The sequence below is a fragment of the Gasterosteus aculeatus genome, chromosome 21 (assembly GCF_964276395.1).
Source record: "Gasterosteus aculeatus chromosome 21, fGasAcu3.hap1.1, whole genome shotgun sequence".
In the NCBI taxonomy this organism is placed as follows: domain Eukaryota; kingdom Metazoa; phylum Chordata; class Actinopteri; order Perciformes; family Gasterosteidae; genus Gasterosteus; species Gasterosteus aculeatus.
In genome coordinates, this window is record NC_135708.1 from 8,278,800 (window position 1) to 8,304,138 (window position 25,339).

The 25,339-nt window shown below is 43.9% G+C and overlaps 1 long non-coding RNA gene across 2 annotated transcripts; it reads right to left on the reverse strand.

Annotated features, from left to right (window-relative positions):
- Nucleotides 1-2,473: 2,473 nt before the first annotated feature.
- Nucleotides 2,474-6,831, reverse strand: LOC120811998 (uncharacterized). Of its 2 annotated transcripts, XR_005710502.2 has the most exons (5): nt 5,740-6,828; nt 5,595-5,665; nt 4,181-5,518; nt 3,964-4,106; nt 2,474-3,890 (listed from the first exon to the last, which is right to left on the reverse strand). It is a non-coding gene; the product is annotated as an uncharacterized LOC120811998 (long non-coding RNA). The 2 variants fall into 2 exon arrangements; XR_013454504.1 differs by having other exon boundaries at nt 3,964-5,518; nt 5,740-6,831.
- Between the last annotated feature and the right edge of the window lie 18,508 nt (nt 6,832-25,339).

A 25,339-nucleotide genomic window follows, 5' to 3' on the forward strand; every position in this document is an offset into this window, starting at 1 on the left:
TTACACCATCTTTGTTCTGAAGCTTGCCAGCCTCAGCCATGTCTGCTCCTATAAAAACTCTGAAGACGGCGTCTGTGTTTATGAGAGGGCCTGGGAGCTTTGCTCACTCGCCGCACTTGATATCATGTGAAAGGATGGCTGTATGAATTCATTATTAAAATGCGGAACACTCCAGCTCGGAATTTGACTTATGAATCGGATATGAGAAAAGCACACTGAAGGCACAAACCTGAGCCTTTCACAATAATCTGGTAGCATTCACTTTTCACTAGCTTCTGGTTTCTCGGGACAAGATCATTTTATGAGCAAACAATGCTTTATCATCACGCTGCTAATGCACTGAAGTGCATAGCCCAGAGGGTTGTGGTTGGAGGAGCCATTCGATATAATCAGGTGAACAATGGGAACCTTTGGTAATTTTATTGTGAGGCTAAAGGTACGGGCATGTAGCCCCACCCTACAGCTACCACATGCCCTGGAGGTAAGACCATTCTGAAGCTTTGTTTTCGAACTTAAAATGAAATGAAATTTAATTCATTGTGTACACTCCAAAATCCTAAATTTGCCTAAGAGTGGCTTTACAATGAAAAATCTGGCTAAAAATCTAAACAGCAATCTGCCTCCGCTGCTCAGGAAATGGAAGAATGGTGAAAACTAAAGGGAATAGATCACAGAGCCAGCTGATGATGATATATATTAAACAAATCCTTTAATTTTTGTTTAATTTTTGTGAACCACCAAGTGAAATGTCAAGTCTTCAACATGACAGATGATATTTGGTACGTGAGCCTGGTCAGCAGCCACTGACAAACACAGGACCTGATGCTTGTTTGCCCTACAACTGTTAATTGCTTTAGTTCCCTGCCATAAAAGCAATAAAGCCACATCGTTGCTGAGAACTGTTGTTGGAGTTTCTCAGAGTACAGTCGTTTAGCATCTCTCACCGCCTTGCTAAACTTGTATTTTGCCTCTGTGTACAAGTCTTTGTCCCCACTCCTAAATGCCTGATCCTTCTGCAGGCGTAGTGTTCTGAGTTCCGCTGTGAACCAGGGTTTGTCGTTGTTGTAACGTACCATCATGCACCAGGGTGAGTTACAACAACGACAAACCCTGGTTCACAGCGGAACTCAGAACACTACGCCTGCAGATTGTACGCCTGCAGAATTGTATGTTTGACATATTTTGGCGAATAAATGTTTCCTGATTCCTGATTCGTTAGGTAAATATTTCCCAATGATCAATAATCCAGAGGGGTGGCGCCCATATACTCCCATTTCCCTGCATGTCATCATAACACTGCTGCTAAAGTAACTAATGGCCAGTGGATAAGATAGCCATGCATTCCTCAAGCTCCTTTTGGCTCTTTAAGGGAAAAGAGGATCATTTGTGGAATGGCATAATGTTGTTCACACACTGTCTGCCCTCCTCTCCAGCTAGTCTTCTACTCAAAGGGGTTTCAGTTTGTGTTGGTTGCATTGTGCACTACACGGAATGGTGGTATAATTGCTCAGGAAAAATGTACCATGAGTTGGCTGAATAAACAACGTGCCTGTTTGAATTTCATAACTCTTGTGTTTAGATCGCACTGCCAGCCTGAAAGTTAAGGCCGTAAACAGGCTAAGTCACAGTGCAAACAGAAGACCACAGCAGTGATGACTCCGGACTGCCAGCACATCTAATGCAGTCATAATGTTTTCTCTCAAGAGTCCTGCTGTTGCGCCACTTGAAATTTGCCCTCATTATGAGACTTGAGAAGGCCTTTTGATGGGGCCAGAGGGTACGTTCTCTGGAAATAGAAAACTTAATATCTTGGCAGCTTTTGTATCTACAAAATGTTGTTTCCTGCTTACATTATTATTGCCATTATTGCCTTGACATTACCTTTCGCACCACCATGAGGTAACCTTTCATATTTTTCAGACAAATAATATGAATTGCAGTGGAATTTGGTAACCACATACACCGTCTCAAGAGAACGAATTGTTATACAATTTTCATCATTACATCATACTCATTGTTTAGTACTAATCAGAGACTTTCCCTACGCTTAAACTCTGAAATTAGATGGTGGTACATGGTAAAGTCATTTCGGCTTAACAGTAGCATGTTGGCATCGTCATTGGTATGTTAGTGTAACTATCTAGCTCATAGTATGGTGATGTCTACACCGTGTCTTTCAGCAGTTTAGACTTTCAGACTTGGCATTTATTTAACTTAATTCCAATATCCGAAACACCATGTCATTAATTGCCGTTTCGAGACAACACAAATTAATGTCAAAAAGAAATGTTGAAAACATCTGGAGACTTGTATGACATACTAGCATTAGCAGTGCTATATTAATTGGCTTTTCAAATGCTTTTCATGTTTTTAGCATGGAATCTCCAATCCAACGGACTAAAATAAAAACAAAACAATCATTGAGCCATCTCTGCACTCTAGCTTGCCATTGAAAAAAATACATACACATCAGTTCCACACACGCCAACAGATTTTTATATCAAACCATGTCCACATTGAACTTTGATTCTTTGTGAGATCTAGCTTGAGCTTGTGGCAGCAACATTTCCTTATTTTTTTACTTTCCAGTAGATGTTGGAGCAGAGTTGAATTGCCCCATGCTTGATGTGCATTCCCAGGGCTGTGTATTAAATGCTTCATTATTGGGGCAAGAGAACATTAGTTTCCAAATTCACTAATCACCACCACTGGAGTGTGGGTGTGATGTCTGCTTCTGGCTGAATGCCCACTTGTGTTCTGTGGGCTGACAAAGACGGAATTGTAATTGTAAAAATAAACAGTAATCATTTGTCCCTTGGTATAAATGTCAGGAAAGGAGTGTTTTCTTGCACCAATTTTAACAAAATATTGGTGTTGGTCTTTTTTTATTATCCCCACCTTTCTTGAAAGCTAATCGCCGCTTGTAGGGTCTTTTTGCCAGTTATAACATGTACAGATAGAATTCAACATTCACACATTGTGAAGAAAGGCAACTATGTGCAAGATGTCATCATGTTACAAACCAAACCAAGAGCTCATTTACCACTAAAGTATCCTCGCTTACACCTAAAGAGTCAACAATGAAAACGTTTGCAGAAAATACCAGTTGTGAAATTAGTGTTATACATTTGGAACTGTAAACAAAATGGAGTAAGAAACACGTTAAATGTGCAATGGCAGCACGGTTTGTGAACTTTAAACCAACATATGTAATTATACTTTAATTGTACTCTAATATACAATAAAGAGGCAAACCACACCCTCCCTTAAAGAGTGCGGAGAAACCATTCAGACTAAACAACCGTCTCACACATAAATGTTTGTTATGACTTAAATTACAGGTCATTTAGCTGACGCTTTTATCCAAAGCGACTTACATTGCATTTTTAACCCATGGCTTTTTGCGCTACGTCAACCCCATTAAAACCGTTATAACAGCATGACATAGCCACGTAGTCTGACATAAAGACATTGCTAATTTTATTGGCCACTTTGTCGATCCCACCCTTAAAGACGCTAATACAGTTAAAACACAATATCTGTTGTCTTGTTATCTTGGTTGCAATTTAGAATCTGGCGGCAAGTCCCAATCTTTCAGGGGGGGTCCAATGTAGCGAGGAGATATCCACACCAAGACATCGTTTACAGTCCGACTAGCAACTTGAGGTCAGAAGGAAGTGAGAACGAGTTTCAATTGATGGATGACGACCAACGGCAGTGTGTGTCACAAATAGCCAGTTTGCACTCAGGTTCTTTGCCGCTTAAAAGCATAATGTCTTCACATTGTGTCATGGCTAGCTCGACTAGCCGTCCCCTGTAATGTGAGGGCCCAAATGCAGACACTGTAGGCAGAGGTAGAAATGTTGTAGATCTTCAGGAAAGGAGGGGCACTAGGTAAAGAAAAAGACTGTTAGGAGGGTTGAAAGGAATGATTAATCCAGTGGTGAGGTTGGTAGTCCTTACTGCAGTAGAAGAGAGTCCAGATAGGAGAGGGGGGTGCTGGCTGTATGCTGAGGCTAGAGTGTGGTGGGGCGAACAGGCAGGGAGTGAAACTGAAGGCAGTGAAGGCTCCAAACATGTAGCAGATTTCGGCAACGGGAGCTTGACTAGGAGACCAATGGCGAAATGTCAAACTCTGAAAACAGCTTCTCTCTGAAGCGATACGTGGAAGCCGTATTACCAGTCTAGAAGAATAATCTGGCAAAGACTAGAGCTCCTGCAGATCCTTAAGGGTGTTCAGACGAGGGTCGATGATTAACAGATGTGATGGCGGGAGTGATCCAGCCTCCGACCCAGGAAACCTGCCCCGCCCTCACCTAAGACTCTGAAAAATAGAAAAACAGCCAAGCATGATCGTGACACATTTCAGCAGAGTTCCCACATTACAGGTGGGCTTTGACTGAAACGTATGCAACAAAAGTCTGCCCATACCCAATTTGACTACAGAAAAAAATAAACACTCCCCACACCACAATCTTTGCCTGTTCTGCATACATCGGCAAATATCTGTTAATAACAATGCTAGCATAAGCATTGAGATCACGGCTCTTTGAATGAAAAGCTTGTGTCTTTTCGTATGCCCAGCCACTACAGTTGCTGCATTACAGTTTTGTTCTTTTTATTTCAATGAAGCTCGGGATTAGTATTATTAGTGACTTATTAGTATTATTGTATTGTGGCGTTTGCTGATGGACACGGAGAAAACACTTGGATTTTAAGATTTCCGACAACGCCACTTGGGATAGGCCCAAGACCTTTTAAAGCACACAGGTTCGTTCCACTCAGTAGGCAAGGGCTCGTGGTTCCCAATTTACAAAAGCATTTTTATTCAATAAATATACATTACCATAAAATCTAACATTCATCACAAAAGAAAAGAAAACTAATCGCTAAGGCCTAAAGGTGAGAAGGGCCGGTGAAGGGGAAGGCAAATTAATAAAACTAACTTTGAGAAAACAAAACAGTTCACCCAGTGATAGCACAAAAATCCAATGGGACTCGACACACGAGGAAGACCACCACCACCCACGCCACCACCCACGCCACCACCACCACCACCAGCCTACGGCCGCTAGGAAGGATAACCAAAAAAAGAAGGTTACAAGAGAATTAAACCAAAAATGTACAACACAGAACAGTTCACATAAAAATCGTCCTAATCAAACAATTCACGTAACCGAAACAAAAAGAAAATAAGGGAAACAAACCAAAAGAAATACAAACTAAAGGATTAACTACTCAGTCAGCTAGAATCAAAGAACTACACAGGTCCAATAGACACGCTAGGTACGTCGTGGCGGAGACCAAACTGTGCACTTAGCAGCATTTAACAGTGCAGACAGTTACCGACAAAGTTGCATTTAGCAGCAGGCAAAGTTGCATTTAGCAGCAGGCAAAGTTGCATTTAGCAGCAGGCAAAGTTGCATTTAGCAGCAGGCAAAGCAGCAGTGGCCCCAATCAACTGAGTGCGGTCACATCAATCACCACCTGTGGATTTCGGCCAGCTGATGAGCATTCCCTGTCAATGAAAATAAAGTTAGCATTGCCAAGCTACATGTCAAAGCTTTTTGGAAGCTAGTTTTAAAGTCACGTACCGGTTTCCCAGGTCAAACCTGCACAGGGAGAGGGAGGGCGAGAAAGACCCAGACGGCAGGAAGACATCTACCTGTGACCACACTAACATTAGCTAAAGAATATTGTTCGGTCTAACACGGAGAGAGAGAACGAGAGGACACTCACCACCGGTTGAGAGGATCAAAGAGCAAAAAGCAGCACGGTGCACGGAGCACTCTGTCGCTACTCTGCGCAGACAGACACCTGAACCGGAAATGATGCGATCAGTGGGGCGCGAGAAGGGGGGCAGCCTTTATATACTACCGCCGCCCTAGTGGTCGGCAGGCGCAGTTAACCGTAGCAGGACAATCCTATTTGCATTCTGCTACAGTAAAAAATATCTTGAACCACAACATTTGCGCTGGTGAAATCTGAATCAAAATCCTTCTACTGACTTACAATCTTTTCTTTTTTTACTCACCCTAAACAATCATATATACACACAGACAGTCAGCTGACCGAGGCAGACTATGGGGCTGAGGCCTGTGGTTGTATTGGTGCCAGGGGCCCCGGCGGGTTTGTTTGTGGTTTGCTTTCCGGGGTGGTGAGGTTGAGGGGGGGGGCTTTGCCCAACAGCGCTTTCTCTGGCACCAGCCTGTCCCAAAGGAGAAAAAACAGCCTCTCTTCCTAGACACTTTGGGGACGTGGCAGGGACGAGAGGAATACAGCAGAGGGTTTAAGGGACGGGACAGTTGGTTGCTTAACATGGTCAATAGTAGACACAGACACCACAATCGTTGATGAGATGTATTTAGGTCCCCTGGGATATACAGTTAACACTTAATGTTTAGTGTGATTAAACAAGCCAACTGCCTTATTAAAATAATATTTGGGAAGAAATAAGTGCATTACTTGCCATTTACTGCTCTAAAATCACTAGTTACTAATAAATGAGAAAAAAGATAATGTGTGGGCATGAGCGTATGTGTAGGACTTCATCTGTTGACATTCAGCTGCCTCCACCGAATTTGTTATTCTTATTCCTAACAGAACCAGAAAGGGCTCCACAAAATGAGCTTCCTACTAATGATCCTCTGACGCGACCAGGAGTCAAAAAGATAAATACAGCGGCCTACAAAATCAACAGAGGAATTCAGATCATATGGACTGCAGCTGACAAGGCCGCAGAAAGAGAAAGAGAGTTCATGCCAAACTTTTGACTTTGAAAATATATGATTACAGGCTGTCAAGTTCACTCTGACAATTCAAATCAACCTTGGAATATATATATATATATATATATATATATATATATATATTATAATGTCCACTTACATTTGTTGACAAAGCAAACTATCCACATCCAACCGGATAAATACAATGAAAAAAATGATACAATCGGCCTACAATCAGCATGTTTACGATAAACCAGCATGACTCCTGATACGGTCTGTCAAATGAACTTCTTTTTTGAAGTTGTAGGCTCTTCTGTTACCTTAGGGATTCTTTCCCGGTGGTTGGGGACCACTGGTTTACACCAATTGAACCAGACAACCCCCGTCTTACTCCCAAAATTCAACCCTGACTTTGAAGCTGGCGGTTTAATTTTAAAATATAATATGCTGATCCTTACAAAGAGCCTCATAGTTCAAAGCTTAGGGCCAGTGGCTGGTATTTGAAAAATTAGGAGCGATAATAAGGTTTGTGTCACGGATGGGTGGAGAAAGGCAGGACTCAAGCACAGACTTCTTAAACAAAAGAGAATTAAATTTTTTAATAATTTTCCAAAAGGCAAAAGCAAAAGGCCAACAGGCAAAACTGCACACGATGCAGGCGAAACACAGCAGGCAGGAACTACGAACATCCACGACACTAGACAATGACGCGACAAGTGACAGGAGACACACACCGCTTAAATACACTAGGGAGGTGCAGGTGATTGGACACAGGTGGAAACAATCAGACAATCAGAGACGATAACAGGACAGGCAGGAAGTGAAGTTACCCAGGGAGATGGAAATAAGACAGGAAAATAAAACGAACACCGTGACAGTTTGGACTAATGGTGCGTTTCCACCGAGCGGTATGGTACGGTACGGCTCGGGTCAGTACGGGTCGGGTCTGTTAACCATGATTTGTCGAGCGTTTCCACCACCAACAGTACCCTTACTTGATAGGCGTGGTGTATTCCAGAAAGTAGTGATAACGTCACTTGATAGGCGTGGTATATGACGGAAAGTAGATTGACGTCATTCGATCACGCAAAAACTGAAAGCTAATCGCAAACAACAATGGAGGACATACAGCCGATCCTGTTCTTGCTTCTCGATATGTGGGTCTGCACCTCCTGGGTTGACAAGTAATGCTGCGCGGCGACATTTTTGCGACGGTGTTGTAGTTTAAAAATGGCGGCTCGTGTGTTGTCTTTCCCCTTGCGGCATGCGCAAATGACGACACTCTTTCAACCAATCAACGTTCTGCAGTGAGCCTCGCTTTATTTAATTGCTGAATTGTTTAAAACTTCACCAATAAAGCACATTGAAATGCAGTTTTCATTCTTCATATTACCTGATAAGCAACCATCTCCTGATTGGTTGCATGGACATTGTTGCCTATGCTATTGCCATGCACGCTGTGGTTGAAATATCCTTACATTTTGGAAAAGGTCGATCAAAGTGGATCCTTAAGGACAGGCGTGGATGCTGAATAAAAGCAGAACCACAGAATCATCATTTTGTGCACCTGCTCCATTGTAAACATGTCAATCAAGCCACACCGCTAATACCTTGCATTTAACACACAACAGCTTTTGCCTCCGCGGCTTCGAAATAAAGCTTAAAGCAAACAAAATTACCAAGATGTCCTTTAAAATTTTGTAGCAGAGTTTTGCCTCTAGAGTTTTACTCTAGCACTTTTCATGCAATGAAATAGGATTTGCAAATATTTACCCATTTAAATTGGAACGTCAGCGTAAAAGTAGTAGTAGTGCCGTATTTTTTTATTTTACAAACAATCCGAACAAAGGAGTCAATTTTAATACGGTACATGCGAATGCTTTTGGCGTGCCTGTTTTGTCCATTTCAGCTGAGGCTTTGATGTCCTTTTAATTCAGGACCACTAATCGGTGTTTACCAAGTGTGATGGATAATTAACCTGATGCTAAATCGAGCCAAACATTTTTTTCATTTTTGGACCTGGCATTGAACTAATGTTGTGTTTATATGACTGTGCTTGAGCATTAATAGCCCATTAGCTCAAGTGTCATCCGGAGCTTAAAGCACCCCCACCCCCTATCCCCTCCATCCTGCTTATAATGGTCTTGTTCACTGTCAGTTCATGACATTTGTTGCACTGTTGGTTGTAAAGACTTTTCCATGTAATGGATGTTCTTGTCCTGGAAGAGGTGAAGGACGTTCATGTGGTTTTTAGTTGCATGCAAGTTTTCCATCTGCCAAAAAAAATTGTGGGGAAATGAGTTAAGAGAGAGAAAGAGAGAGAAGACAAATGAATAGGGCAAGCAGGAAAAGAGACTTCCTCCCTCCGTCATGATCACCTAGGGGCTGTCGGAGCAGCCTCTAATCGGAAGCGAAATGCCACCTCGGGGTCCTTTGGAGTCGGGGAGGGAGCAGTCCAGCGTTTCCTGGCCCATCTTGAACCACACCGTCAGGGACAACCGGGGCCAAGCCCGGAGCGGGAAGCCACAGCCAGGGTAAGAGCAGAGCTGGACAGAGGCCCCTGAATTGTAGATATTTTACTTATTGGAGACCTATGAGAGCTGTTGGCAGGGGCCCATGATTATTTAGCAGCTGTGTCAAAGAGGTGGAAAGTGTAGAGTCTGTCGTAATGGGTGTGCACATGTGCACATGGTGCGACCTAGAGCAGATTGATTGACGGTGGCGCTTCCAGCGGATTCCACTCGATCTTGGCATCCTCACAAGGGGATCTCGGGCCGAGCTACCCTTCTGTGAATAGATAAATACATGCAAAAAGTTATTTTAGGCGCGGACACTCCAACTCAGCTCCATGAAAGGTGGATTATCTTTCTTTGTGTGCGCCACCTAATTTTTTCTTTCCTCAAGACAAATGTCAGTGAGCGGCAGCATCGCCCTGTGGGTCCATACGCTTCTGCATAAGTGATTCACTTTGACTTCAAAGACCCACACGTCGGAACTAAAAAAAACGGATTCAAACTTGGCAAGACAAGACCTCCCTCTCTGGCGTCTTTTTGTTTTTTATTTCAGGACACTCATATGCATACAATCGTAGTGTAACCCACGGACACACAAACCTACAGTCCATTAATCTAGTACAACACAAACTGTTGGAGGAGCTGCTAATCTTAAATCCAGATATTAAAAATGAGAGGGAGACTCCTTTTTTCAGGCTGTCTCTCTCTTTCTCTCTCTCTCTCTCTTTTAACCTTTCTCTTCCCTGCCAAATGGAGAATCCCTCTCCCAGATCATTTGGTCAGGAAAATGTTTAGCGGTCGAGCTGTGCTTCCTGTAATTACTCCATTATTCACATCTCACTGGTGGGTAGAGACAGCGGAGCAGAGGGCGCCCAGGCTTTACACAGAACACATCAGAGACTCCAGCACCTCAGAAACTCCAGTATGTCAGACCTACACGCTGTGCATTCCCCAGAACGCTGCGGCACACACACACATGCAGCAATCAATCGCCGCGTCTGCACTATGCCTGTTTAATGCTGGAATCAAATGATTGAGAGAGATTGACGTGAATATATTTAGTCATGCTCTGATCTCTAAAGGATAACCCTGCCACACACACACACACACACACACACACACACACACACACACACACACACACACACACACACACACACACACAAAGTGTTTGTTTCAGTGCAGTTTTAATCTAGTAGTCAATCAAACAGAGTGATGTAAAGCTGAGATGCAGCCTCTCTATTGAGTTGAAGCAGACTTTGGCACCAGGCCCCTCTTTCTCTCCACTCCTTTTCTGCTGTAAACTACAAAAGCTAGCACCGCGACCTCCGACGCCCAATGGAAGCCACTGTTCATGACCTAAATAGGTTGATGTAACTTGGTTGTCGGCCCATTCGGTCTAATTTTCCTTCATCCAACAGCACAGACGAAAAATCTCTTTTTGCCCCATCTGTATCTTTCTCTCTGCTTCTGTGTACTTCCAAAACCCAAAACTGTGCAGGAATGCACATATTGTGGGTCTGGAGTGAATTCTTGTAGATGTACTGGTTGGTTATTTGGTTATCGTAATTTGTCCTCAACCTGTTGCACTCTGAGGCTGGTTTTGTCCTCTGCTCCGAAAATGGCATACCCATAATAAAAAGTGTATTAACTCTCAATAACTACTTTGTCTATCTGGATTTTTTGTGGGGATAAAGGAGAACTGCTGTAAGTGTTACAGGTGAAGAAATAATACAACACACAATTTTTTTTTTTGAGATTCACATTTACTAAAATAAGCCCTATAAGTCTTATAAAACATTTAGATTCCAGGCTATAACCCAATCTACTTGCTATTCCAGTGTGTGGACAGTAATCCTAAAAAAGTTTTACGTTGATAGATTGAGGATAACTATTCAGGATTTTGTGGCCCAGAAACGTGAATAGTCGAAATCATGATTTTTGGCTATCTCCGGCTCCCATTGGTCAATTTGTGCCTTGAAACCAGTTATTCAAATCGTCTGATCCCATTGGATACGATTAAACCGACGCAAAAATTATTGACAGCTTTCTTAGCCACTCAGAAGCCACAATACGTAGAGCAAAATGACACTTGAGAATGACTTCTGCCTATAAAAATCGTCCTCCTAACCCCTCTAACGTTGAAAAGGGACAATAAGCTGTGTGAGTCATGCAAGATGGCCATATTGCACTGCAGAAATAGTGGATTTGTTTCAGAATTTTTGTTCGAAACTTCAAATGTAACGGGCATGGTGGCTATAATTGCTCTGGTTTTGGCAGGTTTGTCTTACAGAAATGATACTTATACGAGCAAATTCCGCTAGTTTTTGCTGTGCTTTGTTACCATTAGAAATGCTATTTTTGGGCTAATTAGCATATCATATTTTCTAACGAGTTGTGTTTGGAGTATTTTTAACGGGTTTGTGACCATTGTTTCCAAGACTCTAATGTTTTGAATGCTGTGAAACATTCATTATTTGTTCGTGATGAGTACACGATTATCCTGTTCTGGCTTGGTTCTGTCTTGTTTCATTCCAAATATGGTGACCAAAAAAAAAATGTTTCTGCGAAGCACACTCTGAGTCTCTTCATGCTGAGTGGGGCAGCTGGTTTTCTGACAACAGATACATTACATTACATTACATGTCATTTAGCGGACGCTTTTATCCAAAGCGACGTACAATAAGTGCATTCAACCATAGGGTACAAACTCAGGAGAACAAGAAACAAGAAAGTGCAATTTCCTCAAATAAGCCAATTTACAATTTGCTATAGATGAGTGACGTTACAAGTACAATTTAAGTGCTACAATTTGTTTGTCTTTAGTCGAGGTAGAGTCTGAAGAGGTGTGTCTTTAGTTTGCGGCGAAAGATGTGAAGGCTCTCTGCGGTCCTGGTGTCTTCAGAGAGCTCGTTCCACCATTTCGGCGCAAGGACAGCGAAGAGTCGAGAGTGAGAAGGGGACGTATTCTCCTGATGTTGTAGAGCGTGTATCTACAGGATCGCGTTGTTGCGGTGATGTTGGGAGTCAGGGAGAGTTGGCTGTCGAGTGTGACGCAGAGGTTCTTAGCGGTCAAAGTGGGCGTTAGTACGGAGTTCCCAAAGTTGACCGTCAGGTCCTGGGTAAGCGAATCTTTTACGGGACAGAGAAGTAGTTCAGTCTTGTCGGGGTTGATTTTCAGATGGTGGGCGGACATCCACTGGGAGATGTCAGTTAGACAGGCAGAGATCCGAGCCACCACCTAGGTGTCCGAGTGAGGGAAGGATAGAATTAGTTGGGTGTCATCGGCATAGCTGTGGTAAGAGAAGCCATGCGAGTGAATGACAGCGCCAAGAGAGTTAGTGTAGAGCGAAAACAGGAGGGGAGCCAGCACGGAACCCTGAGGAACTCCAGTAGTAAGAGGACAAGGTTCCGACACAGATCCTCGCCAGGTTACCCGGTAGGTGCGGCCGTCGAGGTAGGACGAGAGAAGGGAGAGAGCAGAGCCTGTGACACCAAGTTCCTGAAGGGAGGAAATAAGGATCTGGTGGTTGACCGTGTCAAATGCAGCAGAGAGGTCCAGAAGGATGAGGACAGAGGAGAGAGAGGCGGCTCTAGCAGTGTGGAGTTGCTCTGAGACAGCAAGGAGAGCAGTCTCTGTGGAGTGGCCTGCCTTGAAACCTGACTGGTGGGGGTCAAGGAGGTTGTTACAGTGGAGATAAGAGGAGAGTTGATTAAAGATAGCACGTTCAAGGGTTTTGGACAAAAAGGGAAGAAGAGAGGCCGGTCTGTAGTTGTTTTCTTCAGATGGGTTGAGGGTGGGTTTCTTCAGGAGAGGGTTGACTCTTGCCTCCTTCAGAGAATTGGGAAAACAGCCAGATAACAGAACGTTGTTGATGAGACAGGTGAGGAACGGAAGAAGGTCAGGTGCGATAGATTGTAGAAGATGCGATGGAATGGGGTCAAGAGGGCAGATGGTCGGACGGGCAGAGGTTACTAGGGTAAGAATTTGGTTAGGAGAGAGGGCGGTGAAAGAGGAAAGTGAGGGCGAAAGAGGTGAGGTCAGTGGGACGCGAGAAGTAGGAGGCGGGTTTGAGAAGGAGGAGCGTATGTCAGCTATTTTCTTGGTGAAGTAGTTGACAAAGTCTCCCGGAAGAAGGGTGGAGGGGGGAGGAGGGGTAGGGGGTTCGAGGAGATTGGAGAAGATCGAGAAGAGTTTTTTGGGGTTAGAGAATGAGGATTCGATTTTGGATTGGTAGAAAGAGCTTTTGGCAGCAGAGATAGAAGCAGAAAACGAGGAGAGGAGAGATTGAAATTCAAGCAGGTCGTCAGGTCGTTTATATTTACGCCATCTCCTTTCCGACGCTCGCATGGTGGCTCTCATGGCACGGACCGGTTGAGACAGCCACGGAGCCGGAGGGGATTTGCCAGTCCGTCGTGTCGTAAGAGGGCAGAGAGAGTCTAGAGAGGAGGAAAGAGTTGAGAGGAGAGTCTCTGCAGCAGCGTTCGGATGCAAGAGTGAGAAGGAATCAGTTGAAGGGAGGGCTGATAGAACAGAGGATGCCAGCGAGGAGGGAGAGAGGGAGCGAATATTGCGACGAGCCGGTATAGAGTTAGTCAATGAGGGAGGTTTGTTAGTTATAGAGAGTGGAAGGGAGTAAGAGATGAAGAAGTGATCAGACACATGAAGTGGAGTTACAGAGAGGTTAGTGGTAGAGCAGTTTCTGGTAAAGATGTAGTCAAGGTGATTACCGGCTTTGTGAGTAGGAGGAGATACATTTACTCAAAGATAAACACGTGTACAACTAATTCTTTAGCATTAACTTTGTTTTTGGGAAGCGCAGACCGCGCCAATTCCTCTTTTTATACCCAAGACGGAAAGACTCTACTAATTGTACACTCAACTTGCATTGAAACCACAGCGCACACATGAGGATGCAGGCTCATATTTGGTCATCATCATCACACAACCACAGTCTGCTACTGCATTTCCATACATGCATCTGAACCATGGAACACAGCATTACAGCATTAGATGGGAACTAAATTAAGTTAGGTCCAGTCCTCTTTGAATTCTTGAGCAACCGTTGTGTCATTCATACATCATTTGGTGAGAGGCAGAGATTTTCCAGTAGAGGGAGATTTAGAAGACAGAAATATAGTGTGAGAGGCTTTTTTGACATCAAAGAGCCAAGGAGGCCATCGAAAAGAAAAACAGTCGAAACCATCTTCAGAGTTTTTCAGGACCCCTGATCCAAACCCGCAGCCGAAGCAAGCACAGTCCTAAGGTAATCACAGAGTGCTCGTATAAATTAGTAAGCACTCACCCAGACTGTTAAACTCTGGTTGACATCCGTGAGCGTCGTTAAACGCTCTGCATATAGACAGAAGAGCTTTTCTCTCTTTATATGTGTTTATGCAGGGTGTTGGCATATGTATGTCCGTGTAAACAGACATGACTACTCCAGTGTTTATTCAGCCGGGTCAAGAGGTCACAGCCAAATTCACTAGTCAACTGTGGGTGGTTTTCAGAGCTGCAAAATGGTGGCTGGCTAAAAGTCGACAAAAGAAACTGATCTGCAAGGACTCGAGTGATGAAGTAGCTCTCTCTGCGGCTATTGTACGGACACTCACAATGGTCCATGTGATATGGATTCCACTCAGACGGGCAAAGTGGCCACCTATTGTGAGAGCCCAGCACACGGAATCTCCCCTCAAAGCGGCCAGAGTAATTATGATATAATTTTTCTTCAGGATTTCAGCAAGTCTTCTCACTTTACTCAAAAGGCCATGAATTGAGGAGGAGTTAGGTGGCGAAAGCTCCCAATAGTGGAGGGTGTCAGGGATTTAAAATAGCTCTGCAAAAATCAAATGATATCATCAGCAACGTCCCACAACGTGCTGACACACCGTCTGCGGTCAACAGGTCATTCCAGCTGTTTACACAATTGGTCGTCTCCGAGATGGAATGATAGTGGAGATTCCATGTCCTTCTGTTCCGTCACACACGGCGACCACCGCAGGACAACATTTCTATGCATAACGTTTGGATAAATAGAAGGAGGCGGCCTGCGTCTCAGTCTTTTGTCACCTCCCTGCACAGAAGGGGGGAGGTGGTAACTTGAGAGATCGCCCGTGTTTACCAAAAGAAGGCGGACTACAGGGCATATGATCGCATCGGTCTCCGAGGTTTCTCATCATTGAGGAACACCAGAGCGCCAGTCTATTGATTCCATCCGCAGGGAGAGATAAACTGTCACCACTCATTTCATAGCTTACATGCTGAGAGTTAGGGGAGACAACCTGTCTAGGTTGATGGTGTATACATACACCAAGCTATTATGTTGACGCTGGTAAAACAAGAGCATGGTGGTAGCAGGTGGTGGGCAGTGCTATGGTTTTCTTATCTCACACACAAGGGGAACTTTAGTGATATTCCATAATGTATTGCCATGTTAACAGTCAGTAATTCTTGTGAAAAGACCCAAAACTGCTATAAATGCATCTGCCTTAAATAGATTTTTGCCCTGGGCAGTGTCCAAAAACAATTAGAGAACCCATCAGAGAGACTCTATTTGACTGACTTTATTACAGTGAACACAGAATTGTTCATTTTTAGTTAATCTATTTCTTAACAGTCCAAAGTTGTTGTAACTCATTTCGACAACTTATTTAGAGCTGTCGTGGTTGTTGTTTCAAAAATGAAAAGCATCTTTTAGTTTACCTTTGTTTGAAAAGGAACAGCTAAAATAAATTCTTTACAGCTTAAACACTGGCATGAACATATTTCTTAAAGGGAAACATTAGGAGGAAGATTAAGGCAGGCTACACTCATTCAATAGTATTTTGACAAAAAAGATACTGAGATAAATGCTAACCTTACATCCACAGCCTACAGATTGGAATATATTATCTTTCATTTTTAGAAATATGGGTGTGCTGTACTGGTCTATGTGTTGTTTTTAAGCTTTTTGATGTATTCAAAAATATCTCATCAGGCACCCCCCGAATCCATCTACGGATTTCAAAGCCTGTTGCGTGCCCCCTTTTCCTCCTGTCCCCACTTCCACTCACTTCCCCAGCCAAATGAATTCTGTTCAGGGACTTTATTGACTCAGGTAGAGGGGTTTGTGATCCAGCAGTCAATGTCTGTGTCTGCACAGCAAAGGGAGGGCTGGAGACACACCATGAGTGGGCAGTGTTAATGCAGCCGTCTCACTGGGGAAGTCAGGGGACCATTGTGTGCGTGTGTGTATCTAGTTCTGAATGTACTTCTTCTATGCATACTCAACCACACATGCACACAAGCGCACATACTTTATGTCTGCGACTGCTCTCGTGGGTGTATCAGGCATCTTTATAAGAGCTGAGGAGGTAGGCCTGGGTCTCGGTGTGCTGAGGGGCAGACATTGATTATCAGGCTCCGTGGAGCCACTGGTCTGTCTCCAATGGTTGAGGAAGGCTGGCCTGGCTGGCAGATGAGCTCCTATGGCTGGGGGCTACAGAGACAGAGACAGGCCGGGAGGGGGGCGTTAGATGGTAATGCTAGTTGATAGGTGGGGGTCTTCCCGCTTCTTTAATGATTAAGGGAGGATGTGACACCCTCCCCGGAGGCAGAAGAATCCTCCCCGGGGCGCTTTACTGCTACTGACTGTTGCCATAATGCTGATACGCTGTTAGGGCTTCTCCCCCGGAGCCTTGATGAAAGTCTCATCACACTCGGACAGACACTTATCATATAATTTCAGCTCACATCATAGTCGTCACACAGATCTTGGCTCCACAGCCAGAGGCCCCAGAAACGTGTAGGGGCTGCTGAAGACCTTTCAGCCATCTTTCTTAAAACAAGTATTTGGTTCTGGAGTTTAGCCCAATCAAACCTTAACTGTTGCCACAGCAAAGAGAGAAGAAGTGTAAACGTTTGGCTGTTACTGTTACTTTGGTAGTATCTGTTGGTAGTAAGGATGCACCTAGATGACCATTTCAGTCCCGGGAACGCTAGCGAAATCTAGGCTTTGGGTTACGCTTGAAAAGAGTACAGATCCAATATCAGTATTTAATTAATGAGCTGTGGGAGCTGAATCATTCTTTGTTTGTTTGGAAACAGTAGGTTTGACTTGATAATTTATTTCCTAATTCCTAGTTATTTTTTATATTTAAGTTGGGAAAAAGGGGAAAAAGTGACCAATTTTTTAATTCCGTTTTGAAGTTATTGACAATCTTTCTATCTGTGGGAAGTATTGCTTCTTGTGGTCTTTTTGATAATGTACCAGCCTTGTCTAGATAAAGGAAGTGGACACACAACATTCTGTTGAACAGGCTTATGCTATAGAGGCTGGATTATCAGCCATTTGTGTTATTGTGTGTCCCACAGTGTTCCGCTGTGATTTTATCTCAGAATCACAACATTCTTGTTGGGTTTTGGCTGTATCATATTGTTACGAGTTACTTATTACTGAAATTGCAGCACTGCCGTTAGTCGGTACGTGGATCGTCACTCAAGCTCATACTTTCCTGTCTGCAGCCTCTGTATTGTACAGCAGTGCAGGTAACCCTGGTGCCAGCATACCTCCAGCAGCCCTTTGATCAATAGTGGCCCGACTGCCTCGCCTCTACCCCCCCCCCCCCCCCCCCCCACCTCCCTCTCCATTTACTGCTCTTCTTCTCAGCGTGCTCTCTAACCCCTCTTTGACTGGAGCCTCATTAGAAAGGGATCACATCCAAATTACATTGATCTCCTTCACTCTTTTCATTTACTTTCACTGAATCGCTGCCCCCACCTTCTTCCTTTTTCTATTTTTCTTTGTCATGAGGAGGTCTACTCCTGCAAATCAGTGTCTTCTTTTGTCATCCTTGTGCAGATGCTATGTTGGAGTTCTTCTGCAGCCACTCTACCGGTTTTGTCTCTTTATTGATATTAGCTACTTCTAAAATATATATAACTTACTTGGCCACGATGTTTCAACCCGATCCGCAATGCCCTTGGGTGCCCTCCATGTTTGCCTACGCTTCACTTGTTTGGATGTTCTTTCTGCATTCTGTGAAATTGCAGTTTCTCCATCTGACTTGGGTGGCATTCCTCTGGGAGATAATGAGTATAGCTGAGGGCCTCTGGCTCACCTGGGAACTGTGGGGCGAGTCTGTACAGGCCACTTGTCTCTATCACAGACTTCACTGTGATGTGCTGACACTCCCCCGGTCAGGCCATCTTCCTGCTGCACGCATGTGCTCATTTTACTGCCCGGTTCGCCTCACTGTTCCTACAGTCACATTCTCATTCTAGTTTAGCCACCCTGTTTCCTCATTTCTGCACGTATTACATACCAAGCTGTCTTGATAGCACGGTTGTTTGAAGCAATGTAGAGCCAGAGGGTTCAAAATGGAGGAAGGTACTAGCCTAGCTATAAGTCAGAGGCCCCCATGTACGTGCATTCGCAAACGTAGCATTATCAGCGCCATGGCCAGCCTGCAGATAGCGCACACTGTGGTACTTACTGCTTACGTTGTATTTATGAAACCTGCTGTTCATCGGGTAACCAGCGCCGTTCTCTGCCCACTATACTGTACACTGCAAGCATTTAAACGCACAATTGAATGAGCCTCCTTCTGTCGTGGATCAGATGCAGTTTTTTAGACAATATTAAAATTAAGACACTTTAACAACGAGCCATAATGAAGGAACAACTGATTTGTTTTTAATTGTGATGCCGGACACAGATTTCTTTTTCAAACATTTTCTCTCAGTAAAATAAAAAACAATTTGACATTCATGTCGAATTTGGATTCACGTGCTTGAAAGGAAATGTTATCTTATTTCCTCATTGAGAATTGTGAATGAAGAACAAAGTGGTTGAAATTACTTTATCAATCATGTGTGGAGGTGACAGACTTCAGGTGAGTGTTGATAAGATGGTGGGGCAGAGGAGAGAAGGCTGGAGGGAGATACTGTATGGACGTTGAGCTCAGCAGAGGGAGCCCTTTTCTTCAGTGACTGTGTGTGTTTGTGTGTGAGTCCATGTGGCAACGTATATGTATGCAGACAGTTTCTTGGTGAAAACAGTGACTGCTGAGCAGCATATTTACCTTTTCCTTATATTGTCACTAGTTTTAATTTTCAAATTATTTCCAATAATAATAATAATAATGATATATATATATATATATATATATATATATATATTATTTCTTTTTTTTCAAAAGAATCCACCTGCACGGTTCCCGAGTGTGACACAAAAGATAAAAGAAAAGCTGTCAGGAGACGCTGCATGTCTACACGGTTCCCTTTTCAAAAAACCCTCGACCAGAGTGATGCAAAAGAAAAATATATCTTGCAGACGGAACCTTTGGAAAACACTACATTTAATATGTAAAACATACACACTCATCACAAGTCTTTGACGTGGAAAATTCCATTGATCAGATTAATCAAAAATAATAGACCCGCTGAGATTGCTGATCTACTGAGCGGGCGCTTTTGCTGCCTTCATAAAGATCTTTATGCTGCCTGCAGCTGTTCCTGGGTCAAGAAACCTGATCCACACCCTTTTGGTTCTGTGTTCGCCAAAAATTACCTGCTCCCAAAAGTTCATAGAGGTACAAGGTCTCTGATATCACCCTTAGTATGACACGCTTCTAAACACACACAGGGGCGGCTGCTGGACACAAACACTAGAGTAATCAAGTCACACAGTAGTTGCTATTATCAGAAGATTCAGAGCCCCCCACACACACACTTTGCTATCGCTCCCGTCACAAATTCCATTCGTCCACACTCTGTGGGAGGGGGTCACCTGGAGGTGATGAGGGGAGCGAGTTTCTATGGCGACAGTAATGAGCATATGAGGTCGAGTGCAGGGCCCTGGACTGCGATGTGCTTTGTGCCTCCCTTTTGTCCCCATAACAGTGGAAATTAAGGGACGCAGAAACAACAGGATTGGGTACACATGACCTAATGAGGCTCCAGCGTGGGCCACGCCTCTGGGAGTAGGGGGGTTGGAAGATCAGGGGAATGTAGATGGGGGGTAGCAGCGAGAGAGGGGTGGGATTACGGGCTTTATGTCACTTTAGTGTTTGTTTTTGTTTGGTGAACACATTTTATATTGTGCGGTTTACTTAAAGAATATTCGTAATATTAATGATGTCCTGGATTATCCCAAACTTTCCAACATGTCTTCCCCCTTCAGTCTTTTTCCTTTACTCCTCCCCCTTCTCTCTCTTTCCCTCTCTGCTGACTGCCCTGAATCGAAGTGACAGCGGGTCTCATTAAATACGAAACACCGGTCACATGCAAAATTGACCCCGCAAGTGTTTGGGCTCACCCTGTCCGTCCACTGGGATTGACTCCCATCAGCCACCCTGGAGAGAGGCGACCAAAGCCCAGAGGTGTCAGGTATGGAAAGAAGAGTGGAAAAATGTTTTGTCTTGCTTTGTTTTTAACAGCAAATTTTATGGATTTCAATAATGCTGATATTATTACCATAAAACATTAACCCCCCCAATATATTATTTTTACCAGGAAAGTTTCTGTTGACTTGTACGAACTTTGGTGAAAAAGGTCCTGACCAATAACATACCAGTTCCCACTCAGGTAAACAACGTCAGCTCTGTCAACACTTCTATTTGCGCTGTTCGCACTGCTAGCTGCAAACCCCTGGATGTTGCGGCATGGCAATTTTTACCGTATTTTGCACAATTATAAATGATATGTGAGCACATCAGGAGGTCACATATTCATGGGAAATCTCAACTATCTGAACTGAAATGTGAGGTTCATGACTGAGGGTTATGTCAGAGAAGCAGGGATCTTGGTGGAAAAGCCTGTCTTGGATGAGTCAAACTGAATTGGAACTAAACTACTACTTTTTTCAGAAAGCAAAACAGGTACTTTGAACTGAGGAGGTCATTTTCCATGGTCAAATAAGCTTGGAATTCTTGGACAACAAAACTTGTTTAGAGGACTCACCACGCACGTGTCTGTCTGACTGTCTCCGTCCGTCCGTCCGCCTCTGTCAGCCCGCCCGTGCAAGGACGAAGCCCAGCTGCTGGGTTATTGCACTTGGCTGCCCCTGACAACTTAATTGGATGTTTGATTTCCACGTTAGGCTTCCTGCTCAACATTCAGTCCTTTGATATTTCTACTTCCCCAACTCACTTCTCAAAACAAATACACACACACAACGCTGACCTTGTGTCACCTGCAACACACATTACCAATTTAATTTGCTCAACCATAAGCAAGGACAGGACCAAGCCAAACTATACAACGAGGCCACCAGCTCTTGCTCCAACGGGCCATTTATTCCCATAGTTTCCCCTTAAATTGCATAAAATACCTCTGAGCGGGGTAAAGGTCTCATTCCAAGACGACCAGATATCTTTTTTGTCATCACTTCCAGGCCATGAGGATGACCCCCTCTCCTCAAAGCAGTATCACTTACACCCAGAGATGGTTATCGAGCAGCCGTCTATGTCTGCTCTCTATCTCTGTGCCATAATATGATAAAAGACATCTTCTTGTTTATTATGAAGCGGCGACTTTCTTACGTCAGTTTTGTGGACAGGGGGTGAATGTCACTCATTAGGTAGTCTGCACTATTTATGTTTTTCTTAGAATAGGCCTCTGTATCCCCAACAAAACGGCTGAGATAGTCAACACAAATAGTGCCAAAGAATAAAAGCAAGCGCAGAGGGTGGTTTGCTGTCTTTACTGTAACAGTCTTGTAGGAAATGGATTGAGGCAAAAAAATACTATTAATATAATTGGATAATTTTTCCCCTCATTTAGATTTAAATTGGAAAAATTGGAGTACGTGACTAAAGACCGAAATGAGTGACTTGAGAGGACAATGCGTCCGTTAGTTTGATCGCTATAGTTTTGGTCATATCACGGGGGGAATTTATGAATGACAGTTAGAACGTTCCGTCACAACGATGTTGTTACATATCATCGCGCTTTTGTTGGTGGGTATACGGAAATCCACAACTTTTCCTAATGGGTATACGGCGTATTCCTGCTTATCACGTAGACTACACACTGGCTGCACGTAAACTTTAATGAATCAATGGTGAGACGTTGGAGACGTCAATGTGAAGAAATCCGGCACGGACGACTGCATCAGCAGTCGTTTTTCTGTCGCGTGGACACCTGCAGCTTATAGACCGGAGCGGCTTATATATGTACACATCGTTTTTTCGTTCGAAATTTAGGTGGTGCGGCTTATATTCAGGTGCGCTTTATAGTCCGGAATTTACGGTAATTGACCGTTGCACATTAGGCGCATATGTCGTAGTCATTTATATATTCGCTGACATTTGCAGTTCTGCTTCCTGTTTCTGAAGTGCCTCAAGTAACGACATCATCCATGGGAACATGTATGTGTCAGTCACACTGGTTTTAATAACTTTGAGAGTCTCGTAAAGAATCATATAAACAAGACGTCTTTTGTTAAATGATGTCTAACAACAGAAGCAGGACAAAATGCAGGACATTTAAATTGTGAGAAGGGCTGTGTTGAAATACAGGTGATAGTACAGAGCAGCCGGGGACAAGTGCCTTTAATGCAGATTTGGCTGTTTTTTCAATTAAATGAGGATTACAATTAAGAGACCTCCTTTAAAAAAATGCTTTGAAAACACATTGATGCAGGTTGTACGGGAACTTCCCGCTCATCAACCTTGCGCAGTCCAAACATAAAGTAATGTAAGGGCTTCTTGGGTTCAACATGCCGCATGTGGTATATAGGCAAAGAAACTAGGCAAGCAGCAACATTAGCAGTCTGTCAACCCTTCAGGCTGTAGGTGTGTGTGCAAGTGTGTATAATCATGCAGAAGATTATGTGCATGTATACTAAGTAAACAGAGGCTATTATGGCTTCTATTAGGACTATTAGGAATTTAAAAAGGAAGACAAACTGTTCCTGACGCCGCGTATGTTTGAGTATATGCAAAGCAAGTGTAACGAAAAATTAAATCGGTCTGTGTGTGTGTGTGTCTGTGTGTGTGTGTGTGTGTTTGTGTGTGTGTGAGAAGGAGGGGGAGGAACGGACAAAGGGAAGCCCTGCTGCTCTGGCTCCACGGACACGTTCCCTCTGCCCTCATTAGATGGTTAACCAGCGTCCAGTCAGGCACACACACCAGAAAAATGAAGTGGTCAGTCAGCTCCTCCAACTATTCCTGTCATCTCCAGATGCAGCAAACAAACCTCTCTCGCTGCATCGATCCAGCTCTCCTAGGAGGTAACACCAGGTGCACCTCGAGACAGTCCAAAAAAGAGACGGGTCAGAGGCAGGAAACAGCCGGGTTTGTTCAAGGAACAAATCAATCAATTTGCTACACATAACCGCATCCGACATGCATGTCGGTATAGCTGGTTGCTAATTACGAGGCAGAATCCACACCAGGAGGTTTGCTGTGTCACTGGGTCCCTGGAACAATCTGTCGATTGTTGTGTGAGAAGATTGGTCAGACATGGGCCGGCCGCTCCAACCCCCCCAATTATCCCCATTTAGTGCTTCTGCTTCAAACTGACTGGACGGAGATAAGAGGGGAAAAGAAGGAAGCACAGGGAAAAAAATAAGGACGTGAAAACGAAAGACAGGAAAGAGACAGAGGAGAGGGAGCTGACCACCGGGCCATTTTGTCAATGTAAAAACTGTGGAAACTTGAACAGCGAGGGTTTTGGTTCAAATGAGCTGTGCTATCGCGCCCCCATTTTCCAATTGTGAATTGAGTCAATGAGCCTGCATCAGGGTGGTTGAGTTAGGGGACAGCCTGAGAATTCACCCTCACCCCAATTTATTTCCTCTATTTCCTTTCTACTTTCCTTCCCTGGTGCAAAAAACAAAATATCCAGCAGGTGTTTACAAAGTGAGGTGATTTCCAGTGATGTTGTTAAGAGTAGAAAGTGTCAGATGATTCATACCTGATTTGAAAGGGATGTACTTCTCTCAGATCCCCTGATGACTGCCTAACCTTTTTGCAACCTCTGATCTTTTTCTTTTCAATACAGAAGAATGTAATGTAAAACATCACAGACATTTTGCTTGGTATTTCTTCTAGCATTTGTCGATAATGGATCTCAGTGACGGTTTATGCCAGAGGTCACTCACTAACTGGAGGAAGAGGGTGTGGGGGCAGGAGTGGGGTGTGGGTTGTTTGTGTTTGGCCCGGCATACTTAGACTGATTTCAGCTCCAGCAGTGACCCACTGTAGCTTCTGCCCTTCACCCACTGAGCTTGCCTCAACACCCCAACTGGATCAGTTGACCATGTGACTCAGGCCTGGAGCCAAGAGGGCTAAAGACAGACAGAACAGGAGGGGAGAGGCAGACAGAGAGAGGCTTGATCTCATGAGCTTGCGAACATTGCTCGCATTTATCAATTTAATTTCCAATCTAATAAAGTAAAATTTGGTGGCTGGAGATTTGCATCCAACCACTTATCTGGACAATTTATCAGGAGTCTTCAAAAGCCCACCCATTAACCAAAGCCCACGGGCTGACATAGGGTCAGCGACAGACAAAAAACTCTTTTTTCTTTAAAAGCCGGCTGAACTTTTCCACTGCAGAAAATAGCAGACTGGTGATTTTCAGCGCTGTATTAAAAGAAGGCCGTTTCCCACACTGGAGCTTTTCTCTTCCCACGGACGACCTTCAAAATGCTCAGACCTGATAACAGCGCTGCGTCTCAACTGGTTCAATAAGTTAGCAATAAATTATTTTTGATCTCCTTCACCCCCAAAATGCTTGTTGTTTGCTCCAAGAAAACAAACTCAAACAAGAGGTCTTTTTGTGTGACAGTCAGGCACCTACTAGAGTAAACAATTGGAATAAAAGAGCACAGTGACATTGCTTTTCTATTTACTCGGTTTGCAGAGTCACATATATATTTCAAATGCCGTCACATAACATAACTCTAGATAAACAGTTGCATTGTCAGAGATCCATACATCTCTTTCTACAGCATGTTTGTTGTTTTCCTGCACCTAAAGCAGCAAGACTGTAGCTTAATAGTTCACAGAGACTTCTCAGTGGAGACAGACGGGCTTGACAGAAGCAGAAGCGGCCTGGTGACATTTAACTGGCGACAGCGGCAACAGACTGTGACCTTTCAGCTTGGTGAC